This window comes from Numida meleagris, chromosome 4, assembly GCF_002078875.1.
Source record: "Numida meleagris isolate 19003 breed g44 Domestic line chromosome 4, NumMel1.0, whole genome shotgun sequence".
Classification (NCBI taxonomy): Eukaryota; Metazoa; Chordata; class Aves; order Galliformes; family Numididae; genus Numida; species Numida meleagris.
In genome coordinates this window covers 14,595,903-14,609,233 of record NC_034412.1, presented here as the reverse complement: position 1 = coordinate 14,609,233, position 13,331 = coordinate 14,595,903, and the positions used below count along the sequence as shown (strand labels likewise).

The window sequence follows — 13,331 nt, the reverse complement described above, 5'->3', positions numbered from 1 at the left end:
TTTTTTTTTTTTTCTGTTAATTATAGTAATTATTTATCTCACATTAGTATAGTCCCCTACATTTGCAGGGCACTGTGTGTGCAACATAAATAACCTATATTCACTGACGAAAGGAACATGCAGTGCAAAGATGACAAAGAAGCACAATGTGAGGCATTGGTGCATCATCCAGAGGAACAAGTCGTGATTCAGGGAGCTGAAGGGTGAGAGACCTGGCTGGGGACAGGGGGCAGTGTGAGCCCAGCTGAAGAGCCCTGACCCAGCAGAAGGGAGGTGAGGGGTTTGGGGAGAGCCAAGAGGGCTTGGGGAAAGCAGGGGCGGGGGGGTCCGCCTGCCCTGCTGGAGTGATGGCGTGGGCTGTGAATGCCATCACTAATGAGAATTAGCAAAGGGATCAGAATAGGCAATGTGTCTGTAGTGCAGGAAGAAGGTGAGCTCTGTAGCAGCTGAAAGAGAGAAAGCAACAGTATGCAAGGTGAAAGATGAAAGAGCTTTAGCTAAAGCAGATGGATAACCAATCAACTATTATAGAGGGCAGCTTATCTGGGAGCTGGAGGAAAATGACTTTTTTGTGGCAGACAGGGACACCAATGTTCACCACCAAGCCTTATATCAATCTGTGTTCATGTACCTTGGGCTTCCCCTACTGTTGGCTTTCACTGTAGCCAAGAGAACCTAACTTTTAGCCTGTTTGGAAATGGCCCATCTCTGCATGATTTTTATGTCTGTGTCAGGCTAAGCTCTATTGTGGATCCACTGGCCAAGTTGTTCTGTTGAAATTGATAGCAACGGAAGATGTGCTGTTGTGCTCACTGCAGGAAAGACTCCTTAGGTATTTGCAGTCTTTGCAGGACAGAGAATATCTCACCTGGGGCACCACATTCAGCTGGAGCTTCTTACCTCCTTAGGTCCCAGGGAATCTTGACTGCAAGTGCAAAGCTGGAGGAGAACAGGTATCTTTCATTCTGCTGCTCATGGAAGTGCTCGCATTGTAATTGAAATTTAATCTGAGTTCATTAAATGTTTATGAACCTGAAGCAATTGTGAAAGTTTCAGTCAGTTGCACTGCAATTTCATTTGCATGGTTATTTTGAGGAAGGAACATTGAATATTGCAAAAAATATGTTATTATTATTTGTATTTTTTTTTTTTAATTTTGAGTTGGTCTCCAGTAGATTACTGGAAACTCTTGGGTAATCCCCAGGATTAGGAGGAACTGTTTGGACTTTGATAAAACTCTGTTTTCTGAAAAGAAGTAGCTACAAGCTGTCAGCCCTTGTGTTATCACACACTGTTGAATCAGTTGAAAAATAACTGATGGCAATAACCAGTGGCAGGCCTCCCAAATTGTCAGCTGAAGGCTTCGTTATGTATTCTTTCCCCCAGAAGGATTACCCAAGAGAAAGCAAGGGGGAGCGCAATTGCCTAAGTGCTGCTCTAGAGACACTGGAATGTGTTTAATTCAGCAGAAGCTGAAGGCAGTTAGAAAGCTACGTGTTCATTTCCATAAGGAAAAAAAAAAAAAAGCAGAGATACTATCAGAGGACTTCAGATTACAGGGCTTCTTGAGCAACTCCAGAGATGTAGGTAGTTTAGAAAAATCTCTTGACCTTTTTGGGTTTCCTCCACCATGATGGTTATGTGTAGCCGTGTAAAGTGATAGGTAGTTTACAGCTTGCCTTCCCTGGGGTGAAGCTGATTTACAACTTGCTTTGTGTGTAATTTGGCTACAGAGACGCAGTTTTACACCCAGCTTTTTCTTTTTGGCTATCGTGAGCACTGTAAAAATGCTGTGGTCCTGGAATGTGCATGTTCTTAATTTGTTCCTTCTTGGAGATGCAGGATTTATGGAGACTGGTGATCGGCTGAGGTAATCCACTGACCTAATATCTAGACCTAGACTGATTAGATAATCTTTCTGAATGAATGTATATTTATTTTCCTGAGTCAATGGAGTTATTGTTTCTGAGCCAGTCTTGACTTCCATTCAGTGGAAAGATTGGGCAGCTGCTTCCCTTCCTTCTCTTCTTTCCTTGAGGTCACTAATGCTTCAGCTAAATCATGCATTGAGAGATCCTGAAGTAGCAGACCTTGGCAGAGGTCTTAATTATTTTCTGGAAAGTGGACAAGCATGCATCCATACTACTATGCTTTATCTGTGCAGCAAATCTATACATCTAACTTACTCTTTTTCTTACAGTCAGCGCTAAGTGGAATTCACTTATGCAGCAAAGCCCCACGGCCTAAGTGCTTTGGTCTGGCAGGATTATTCAGGATTCCTTGAAAGTCCTGAATTGGTCTCTGCTGAGGCTGGGACTCAAACAAGGAAATACTCCAAGTTCACACCTTCCAAGATGGGATTTGCGCTTCCCAGCAGGAGCTCGAAGCCTACCCTTTCTGATTGTGGATGTGAGTTCCAGGCCAGCTTTGCAGAAACACACCAGTGGGCACAGTGCAGGTAAAATGGGTCCTGCACCCTCCCTTGCTGCACCCATCTGTATGGCAGGAACAACAGCACCGGCCCTGGGCTATCTCTGCTTGTTCTCTCCTTGGCACTTTGACCTCTTGCAGCATGGCCCTCTGCTGAAAGCCTGCTTTTAGGACTCTGACAGCTGCTTACACCACTGATAGCAATACCGCCGTACTGCCGTAGTTCCTTGCAACCCACTGCAATCAGTATTCAGTATCCACTCACGTTAGAGGGCGCAGTGCTGGTGCTGAGCTGACCACTCGTAGTTTGAACTTCTCAGCTGGTCAGGATAGATAACACAGGAGATGAAGTCCCACATCCCATTAGCTCAAGATAGTAGGTTTTGTACTGTATGAGTTGAGTATGCCACAGCTTGATTTGTAGGAAGGCTTGGGATGGGATTGCCATCCATTGTGGACCAAGAAGGACATAGAGCAGGCTGAATTGCTTCTCCTTCCCCGTATATACCTTTCCAGCATCAAAACTTCTAAGCCTCTACCCAGGGAACTGATGTGGTGGATAACTCATGGGCTCTCCCTAAGAATCCCACATGGCAACTGTAATGACAGCATGTATTACCATGCTAATATTCTAATAATCTATTTTAAAATATGAATGACAAGTCTTATTAACAGGGGTGGTCAGAACAGGGAAAAGGAAATGTATTGATTTTGGAAAATAGCTCTAGCACAGCAGTGATAGCAGTGTAAGTATACTTAGAAAATCCTATGCCCACTGTCCTGAATATGCATCAAATTATTGCATCAGTTAATAATAGACATTTGAAAAATGATTTATACTTTTGAAATAGAGCAGAAACTACCACAACTGCAGTTTCCTTCCTACTTTCAGAAAACTGTCGGTAGATTCATTCATCCTCTTCTGGTCATTAGTTTCAAAGAAACATCAATCTGGCCTTTACAAAAATAATGTGCAATACAATTGTTTTTAGAAGGGATTTTTTAGATGACTTTGAAAGCAAACTGTTAAAACCTGTTTGAATTTATCATACGTTGTCAGGATAATTAATGTTGATTCTTACTTACAGTGATTTCAGTTACAATTTAGAGCAATGGGCACATGTTTTATATTTGTTTCTGCATAGGTAATTAAAGAAGTGGGGAGCAGAATTTAAACATTGCAACTTTGGATTTTGGTATTAGAAGTGAAAAAAATTATTTAGCTGTGGCAAAGCTTGTCTAAATGAGCTTTATTTAGCTGGCAAGTTAGCAGTGTATCTTTTCTGGCCCTCCCCCAAAACTGTTGATTGCTTTCTGTGCTGGCTTTTTTTTTTTTTTTTCTCCTGGTCAGTTTCATATGCATTCTGGTGCCTTGCTTGATGTTTCATATTAAATTATAGGCACATATTGAATAGCATCGTTAATTCTCACAAGTTGGAGCCCAGTTTTCTTACATAAGGAAAATCTCTTTAGATCCTTCAGGACAAAAAGCATCATATATTTGGGCTCTTGCAAAGCATTTAATAAACCATGAAAAGATATGACATCAATCCCACTAAAACACAAGGGCAAATGAATGATGTTACTGTAAATCTTTACATCAATCATGCCCTGGACTTTCGAAACAATATAGTTTTGTTTGCATTTCAGAAGTGACAAACAACTCTTCTGACTGGCTTAACATAGTCACTTTCCATTAGTCAAGACCAGAAGCAAGTCAGAATTAAAATGTGGCCCTTGGTTGCCAGGCAGCCGAGTTGTCTTGACATGGTGGTTAGTTTCCTTTTCATCGAGTGACAACAGTGAAATGAAAGAAGTTTTGAAAAACTTGATAATGGTTTTCAAAGGAGGAGGATAATTGGTGGGGCTAGCTTGTGCGGCTCTGTGTGGAAACTTTCGTCTGTGGTAAGGGAAGACTGTCACTAAAAATTTAAACTCTTGTACACAAACTTGACCTGGAATCTTCTCCAGGTTTTCACTGGTTCATTTGTAGAACACTTCTCTCAGCCCAAGGGGTGCTGGGATGAAAGCGTTAGGACAGATGGGTAAAGCCCCAAAGGAAGAAAAGAATCAATAGTTGTGATTTAATCCATCAGTGAAAGGGAGGAATTAAGTAAAATCTTTAAAATGGGGAATTTGTAAAAGATCTTTTGATAGTACCTATGGCAGAAAATAATTTATTATCTGATTGCTGTTGAAAATTGATGGCATTTGGACTAAGAAAAGCATATTTTTAACACATTTTGCCAGATACAAGCAATTTTCCTGCTGTTATTTTTGATATTCTCTAGACAATAGATAATTTAATTCAAATAAATTTCCCCAAGATGACAAAAACCTAAAGCATAACAAGATGATCGCAAGGTAAGCTTTTGCTGCTGAAGTTAATAATGCAAAAACTAATGAGACATTAATATTAATAATGATATAAGTTGATATGAAGTAATATTTGTGTTAAACTGTTATAGAAGTCAGATGTATGCAGAGCTGTCCATATCATTCATTTGTTAAAAGGAGGGGGAAAAAAAAGCTCAGCAAAATGTACCCATAATGAAAGAAGGGACCAATTAGGGTTGGATTAACATTCATGGTTATTTACAGTTGTTTTTGTACTTGTTCTTGTGCTCTGACTTCCTAAAATTTCACAACCCAAAGATTTAGAAAAATGGGGTTGTTTAGACGCGAGGTGCAATGAAGTGGCTGCAGCCATTGTGCAGACACCACCTCTCTCATTATACCCTCTCAATCAACACTCGGCACACAGGAAACCGCAATAAAGCCCATCTGCCACGGTTAATCTGCAGGCAAACCCACACCCATGTCTGTGCCCGTTACTCTCCAGCCTTATTATTCTCAGATCCAAAGCTTCATAAGGGATCAGCCAAAGTCCATTAAAGTAAATAATAGCTAGAAATGACAGGCTTAGCAAGGATTGGGAGGAAGTTGAAGACCAATCTGAGCTGTGAGCTCTGATTAATAGAGAAAAGCATTAGGAGAAAAGGGGAGAAAAATGACCTCAGCCTGCTCCAAAGAATTCCTGAACCTTGGTTGTTAGGGCAAGTGCTACCATCTGAGACGTTAGTGATCCTTGAATTTCCTTCACTTTGATGCAGCTCAAATGGGAAAATTTTGAAGGTTCAGCAAGGCCCCAGACCTCAGCTGGAAAGCCGTCTGGAGTCAACCCTGTCAAAATTCTCTTGTGGAAAAGAAAGCCTTTATTAGCTAGATTGCAACAAAAAACCCACAGCCTCTAATAAGAAGAGAATGCATGCTATAGATTGCATATACATTAATTATTAGAGGGTATTTAATTGTTCTCATCTGTATCCAAATGTGTGCAGGAGATCTTTTCAAATAACAGGCTGAGTGTTTAAAAAAAAAAAAAAGCATAAACACAAAAAAACTAACCCAAACACCTACTCTTTGCCTCTCATTCTGATTTTCTTTGTTCAGGTTCATTTTTAATAGACAATTTAGTTCACTGACAAATGACGGAATGTCCTGCTTGGGAAGACCGGTGGATAGCGTCAATGTTTGCAGGGTTGTTACATCTGATGTTTACTCTCCATTGTCTCAGCTGTTGTTATACATGAACAGATTATAAAGAGACCCACACCAAGCCAACCCTGCTCAAGGATTTTTTTTTCCTAGCATTAAAGAAAATTACTTCTCTAAAACCAGAAACACGGGCAGTTTGAAAATATTTTCTGCTGCTTCTTTGCACAAATTACATACCTCTCATCCAAGTACATGATTGCAATATGATTTATTTAAATTACTGGGAGCAGCATGAACAGTCATGATTAATGCTAGTATTTATTTCTTTTTTAAAATCCATTGTGCAATTAAGTTGGTGCGTATTCCACAGCACCTTTGCAACTTCAGCTGAGCAAAGCCCGGCAAGAAGGCTGTAAGTGATTTCAGACCTAGCTGAGGAATCAGCACCGAACTGGTCCATCTCAGACAGCAACCCAAGCAAAACTATTCACAAACACCTGGTGCTGACGTACAGGTGTTTCTCTGTCTCTGATGATTTAGGGAGTAGATATTAATGATCCGAGTGAGGGCTTTCTGTCAAGGCAGATCGTGTGATGATGCATTCCTTCTAAAAGTTTATGTTGCACTATGTAGTTTTTATACACAAGATGGAGAAGATGGAGGTTAAAATGATGATGCTGCCATGATATTGCTGATAGCTTAGCCGATGCTCTGCTCATGTGCACGTGATGCAATTTTCATATTTTAATCTTAAGTAGAAGTAGAAATGACAATTATGAAAAGACAAAATAGATACCACCAACGGCTGTAATTGCTGTCTGCACTGCTCAAGGATGGGCAAAAGACATAGTAAATCAATATTAAGATCTCTACATATGCAGGTATCACAACAAGGACATCATATAACATCATTATAAGAAAATCCTAATAAAATTTGGACAGTTATTCCAAATAATACAGGATGAACGTGGAGCCTGTGTGCAGCTAACTAGTTCACTGTACTTTCAGCTTGCCTGTATAAAAGCATAACTGTCTTTCCATTGGAAAAAAACCATCATAGAAAATAGAATTCTTTTCTTTTTTTAGGTGAATATGTATTACTTGCTTTGCTAGTGAAAATTTCAATATATATTTTTGTGGTCATGTAGAGACTGTTATAGGTGAAAAGGCACTAATTTTCTTTTAAAATAAGTAAAATAAAATGCTTCTTTTTGTTCTGAAATGTAGATGTCAAGTTTTATTTGGAGCATTTGGCCTAAATGCTCAAACTGCGTCCCTTCTTAAACAATTCTGTATTAAAAATTAAAAATGTTCCTGTGCCCATGAAAATGTACATGATTTTCAGACAAGTGGAAGCAAATAATATTACAGTGCAGCTTCTGCATAGGGTTTTGTAGTAATAAAAATAGAATGAAATATGAAAATGTAGAATGTAAACAAGGTATGCATGCCACTATTCAAGACAATTCAAGATAACTGAAAAAGAAAAACAGTACACTGAATATGGATAGAAAAAGCAGGCAAACTGTTCTGCTATTAAAATCTTTGCTTTTTTTCAAATTTTAAGAACAGTACCTCATTACTGTAAGATTGCATGTAGAAAATCTTCATATAAAGTCTGACTTCAGGTGTAACCTTTTGATATGTCTTCATGTAACTACTAACTTTCCTACTTAACGTAAACCAGAGTGCATCTCTTGGCACACATGGGGTTGCCCAAGGTGTGTTTCATTTTGACCATGCTCAGAGTGACCAATCTTCTGTACTCATCTTTCCCAAGTATTGAAAGCACATTGCACATCACAGGTACCTCCACTAGTTTTCTGTACTCTTAGTCACTAAAAGCAATGCATTTTGACATATACTATTCCTCTTGTTTCCAAGCACGAGGATGGTTAATGACAATTATGAGTACAGTACCTTCTCTTAAGAGCTCAGCCCCACAGTGGAGTTTTGGCTTTGAATGTATACCTTGCCCAATGAATCAGGTGGAGCCAGGGTACTTCAATAGTAATTTTTCTCAGTTGTTTAATGAAGGTATAAATAATGCTATGAATTTGAATGGATTTGGGAAGCCATTAGTTTGCACCGAAATAGAAGTAATGATCTCTCAGCAATATCCTATCAAATAGTCCATCAGTCAGAAGAGTCCATTGCTGGAATCAAACACTTTTCTGTCTGTGGGAATTTGAAAAACAAACAAACAAAACCAGATTGTGATATTGATTCCATATTGCTCTGTTTATTATACACAAACTTCAGCTTACAGTTTCCTCATGTTATTGATAGTCTCCCTTGGATATTTTCTTGCTGGTTATATTCTTAAATATATTTGCAGCCCACAGATATTCCTATAAATTTTGTTTATTTTTCTCTGAGCTCCTTATTCCTTACCAGAAACAATATTTTTAATGAAAGATTTACTGTAGCCCTCTGCTTATAAGCATGAATTTGTGCATGCAGAGACAGAGATTTGCCCAATTTCGAAAGGTATACAGAATATGCATGTATAACATCTTGTACTCCTCAGTCATTTTATACGTGGTTCACCAAAAAGCTATGTGTGTTTTTTTCCTTGTAAACCACCGGGGGACTGTATTTTCTAGAACACAATCCACAGAATGATGTCAGCTCATGTTTTGTTTAACACCTGGCGTGTTGCAGAATCCTGTGTATGTTACACATAACCGGACAGTTTTAATGTGTGGCTGTCTAGGTCTGTTTCAGTGTGGTGCTAATGTTATTCTTGCTAAAGTTTACTTCTTTTATTAAATTTCTGCAGGAAAAAAAAACAGCCTATGCTGGTGAGAGGATAATGGCGTATATTTTTAATAGAACCTGTTTTCCCCCTTCAGTGAATAGATGCTGCATGAAAATGGAAATCTATCAATTCTGACCAAAAGCTAATGACTGTAAAATTTTCCAAGCAACCCTGAGCATAATTTGGGGAAGTTCAGGCCAATTCACTAGCCATAAGCCATCTCTGACCTTTCATTCCCTAGCATTTTTGATACCCATCACCGTAGAGAGACAATTCTCACTTTGCCCTATTTACTTGTTGCAAAAGCCCTATTTCTCATTCTATTGCACTGCAACTGCAAAGTGCCAAGCCAGTCTCTTCCTTTTCTCTCCTCTCTTCTTCCTCCTTCCCAGTATCAGAGACCATGAGTGGAGCATTTTTCCTAGGACCATCAGGAACTTTTCCATCTGCTCCCTTCCTGAAATAGAAGAAAAATGTAAATATTTGGCCTTGAGAAGGTTTTATTTATATGGAAACAGAAATTTGTTTTAAAGCATCCTTGTCAGCAGCTCCCATGAGCATTTTACGCACCCCGGGATAACCTCCAAGAGAGCAGGGACTTCATTCCTGCTGTAAACACGCCTGCAGTTCACCACCAACATGTCAATAATGGTAACAAATAGCCCCTCTATGCCTCATACTTTGGGAGCCAAGGGAAGTGTACAAAAGCTATTTTTAGAGATGAAGCAGGAAGATTCGTTTCACTTCGTAACACAGGATTTAAAAATGCATACATGAAAGCATGCATGTTATAAATGCACACAGAAGCTGGGGGGTGTCAGAAATTTGTGGGAGTTAAGGAGGGGAAAATAAGTGCTATTCATCCTGCCATTATCTTACCAGTCTGTGTTCCTTTGGACAGTAATCATGGGACCCAGATGTTAAGGGTAAGTGATATTTTCCCACAAGCAGTTTCTGGCTCGTTGGCAGCTTTTGTCGGCAGTTGTGTTGGCAGCCTTGGAGCTGCCTCTGGCTCTGTTCTGTGCCTTTGCTCTTGATGGGCTGCTGGGGCTGCCCTGTACGGCTGGATGCCATCTCCCTCCGCCAGCCCCTGGGCTTTCTGGAGCTTTACACGGCTCAAATCCCATGTGAATGGATAAATGGGCTCTTCAAAGGCAGAAAGGGAATCTCTTTCCTGACTGTTGTACACATTAGGTGAATTACTGCTCCAGGTACTTGGGACAACTTCATCCATTTTGCAATTTCTGCCTTCCCTAAGCTTTAATATTGGTCTCAAATGTGCAGATAGGTACCAGGCCAGGTGTTAGTCCTAGCATCTGCCTTTTTTTTCTTTTTTTTTCTCTCCATTGTCTTTTATCATTGCTACTGTATCCTGCTGTCTTTTGCAAGCTCTTTTTAATTGTACCCACTTTATCCTGAATTAACATCACACTGTCAGTAAGAAAATCATTATTTCAAATACGACTAAAGAAAAGTTGTATAGAAATGGGGATTTTTTTTTTTTGCTACAACTTATGTGTAACTCAGTAATGCCTTAAAAATTAAAGAAGTATACAAAATGACTATATAATTATATAATAATTTTAATTATAAGTCACTTTGCATGTTCTGTATTGAACATGTGACTACAACTGTTAAAGTGTTCTTAAAAAATAGGTCCATGCATTAAATGTGGATGTCACTATGTTGCCAATACACAGTATTTCTTTGATGTCTTTATTTTATTGAAGAAAGTCAGAAGAGATATGTTTATAAAAGAAATGTATAAGCAACCCTCTTAAGCTTTTTAGTAAACCAGGGAATAACACTGTACATGTTTTTATACTTTCTGCTTTATTTTATTTTTTTTACCCACTGTGTTCTCCTTCATTTACAGCTGAATCGAAAAGATAAATTCCTGGAATAGTGATTAACTTCTCCTTTGTGGCTTTCTAACTTCTGGTTTATTAATTCTGGATTTTTCATTATAACCAGTAAATTGCATATTTATCAAATTCTTACTATAAAACTGCAGAAAATTCTATTGTGGCTTCACCTGCAAAAGCAGATCTCAGGTTTTGTTTGGTTTTCTTTTCATTCCAAGCGCTCAGTGTGCTTCCCACCGACCAGAATTCAGGAGATCACTTGTTAGATTTCGTTGGAATTGTGCATCATTTTGTGATTACTTTTGTTCGCAAAATCATTTCCTGGAAATTCATTTACTTGAAATGTTTATTAACTGACTGTTCATATGATGTTTGTTTGGATTAGAAAATAGAAATAATGAACTCACTGGAAATAAGAAAACAAAAACCTTCTCAACCAATTTGTGAGAGATCTTTTGTGCTTTGATGTCACCAAATCTGTGTAATTCTATCTCTGCCAGGAAATTACCACATGCCAGAGATTCTTCTATGAAATGCTGATAGTCCATATTACTAAACATGCATGATTCTTAAAATTTATTTTTACAAGGCTGACATCAAAGACCACTGTGTATCTTTTGGCCATTGCAAACTGGTTGGTACTATTTTTATTCACCATTAGTGCTGCAAGAATCCAATGGAAGGAAAGGCTCTTACAATGATGTTGATGTGGTCTTGTTTTTTTATTTGCATCTGTGGTTTTTTGTTTTTGTTTTTTTTTTAATCCTTGTTTTGTTTTTTGATTTGGGGGCTGGGTTGTTTGGGATCTTTTTGCTTGGGTTTTTTTGTTTGTCTTAAATCAAACACACTAAGAGTGACCAGTAAAGGCTATGCTAAATCTAAGCGTGTTTAGAATACGTTTGTCCTCCAGTTCATTCCCATCAGTTTCCTTTCAGGACATCGTGGCTCGCTCTCACACAACCTGACTCCCATGCCCAGTCCTCACTGGGTTCCTGTTGTTTGCAGATGCGTGCCCATTATGCAGGGCTTGTGGGGCTGCACCTGTAGGTTTTGAGCTGCCTGTCCCCCCGTTTTTTTTTTTTTTAAAAAAAAAAAAAGCCTCAGTGGCTCATATTTGCTGTGCACTGTGAACACGGTCACTGGGCATACCGTTATGCTATTTCTGGATCATCATTTCCAAAACTGCATCCCCCTCTTTTTTAATGAACTACCTGAAGGGTAACATGACTGTGTCATATTGCCCGTCCACATGGCTGCCGGCTCCTTGTGCTTTCCTCACTAAACTGATGTAATTAAGCAGAATTGTTCCCTTGCCTCCCCTGCAGCGCTTCAGTCCCGCAAAGTTTCTTCAAAGAAACCCCCAGCCTGGAACTGGTGCGGCTCTGCAGAGGGAAACGCCGCACTGTACTTCAAAGCGGAGAAAATCTGCAGCTGCCGGGAGCCCGCCTGCCCCAGGAGGTGTCACTGTTGGGACTGGCAGGGTGAGCTCCGGAGCTGCTGTTTGTTTTCCAAAGCCTACATTGACCGTGAGGTAGGAATTGACCTGTGCTACACCTCCCCTCCCCACCCCAGCCAGCCTGGGGAAAGGGGATCGCAGGTAAAACGAGCTGGTGGCTTCTGTGTAGGTATGGGCATATACAGAAGCGAGATAAGATACTCGGCATTCTGTTTTTTATTTTAAGAAATACTAGTTAAGCCAGGCTGGTTACAGTAGTAGTTTTCCTTGTTCTCAAAGTGCTGGTAAATCACACCAAATCAGAGAGAATATGTCAGGATATAACTTCTGTTTTTTTTCCTTTTAATACTCTTTGAGGTGAAGAACAAGTGAATTCGTGATGTGATATTTGCTGAGTAAATGTTTTTTCTAAGTAATACTCTCTCTTTAAATTTACTAAATCATATGCTTTCAGAAAAAAAGTACATACTTCTGGATCACCCAAGGATTGAAAGTTTTCTAACCATAATGCAAATAATCTGCAATGCAGACTTTATAGATATATATATATACACATGCATACTAACTTCAAGGTTAGGAATTATGATGATGACTATTTCATGGCAAAAAATATGTATATTTTTAACGTTAAATTTAGTTTTTGGAGTAGTCTACTACAGCCTGAGGTAAGTTGCTTCCATGGTTAATTATATTCATCATCGATGTTTTGCATTTTATTTCTAGTATCAGTGTCATTTTTCAGCCTTCAGCTTGGGGATTTATTTCGCCAGACCTCCCATTTTGCCCATTTTCTTTGCGTTTGTGTGCTAAGAAGTTTCATGTCTCCACAACAGTAAGGGAAGATCTACCAAGTTGCATCTTTTGCCTAGCACTTATTTCTTATTCTCATGGTTTGTGGTTGATATCTGGACATACGCATTCTAGGATTTTTTTTTTCAAGTCAATTTAGTTTTAAATAGCTTCAAACTCTCTTCATATTTTTGTGTGAAGGACAAAGCAGAAACTCTTCCAGACGAACTGCTGATGTTTGCACAGAGCACACTGACCATTGCTTAAGCTATGAAATTTTACTTCCAAGAACACAGAGGGGGGATTTTCAAGTTCTTTGTCTTTGTTTTGTCACTGTGGAAAGCCCAGAGAAGCAGGGTTCCTCTATCATTCAGTAACTTCCGTTTCTTGTGCTCTTGATGTAATTTCTCTGAGCTTTGATGTATGTTTTACTCTAGTTGGGAGAAATGCATGTATAAAATGCCACATACATACAAGAATTTAAAATTTAAATGGCCTTAAATCCTGACTTTAAGGGGAACCTTGTGCACAA

General features: G+C 39.2%; 1 long non-coding RNA gene across 2 annotated transcripts in view; it reads left to right on the top strand.

The window, feature by feature from the left end:
- Positions 1-13,331, top strand: part of LOC110398216 — a 292,377-nt gene that overhangs the window by 156,965 nt on the left and 122,081 nt on the right. The window contains exon 12 of one of the 2 annotated variants that reach the window (XR_002438264.1): positions 11,880-12,085. This is a non-coding gene — a long non-coding RNA (uncharacterized LOC110398216). The remainder of the gene's footprint in view (positions 1-11,879; positions 12,086-13,331) is intronic. The other variant, XR_002438263.1, reaches the window with a different exon arrangement.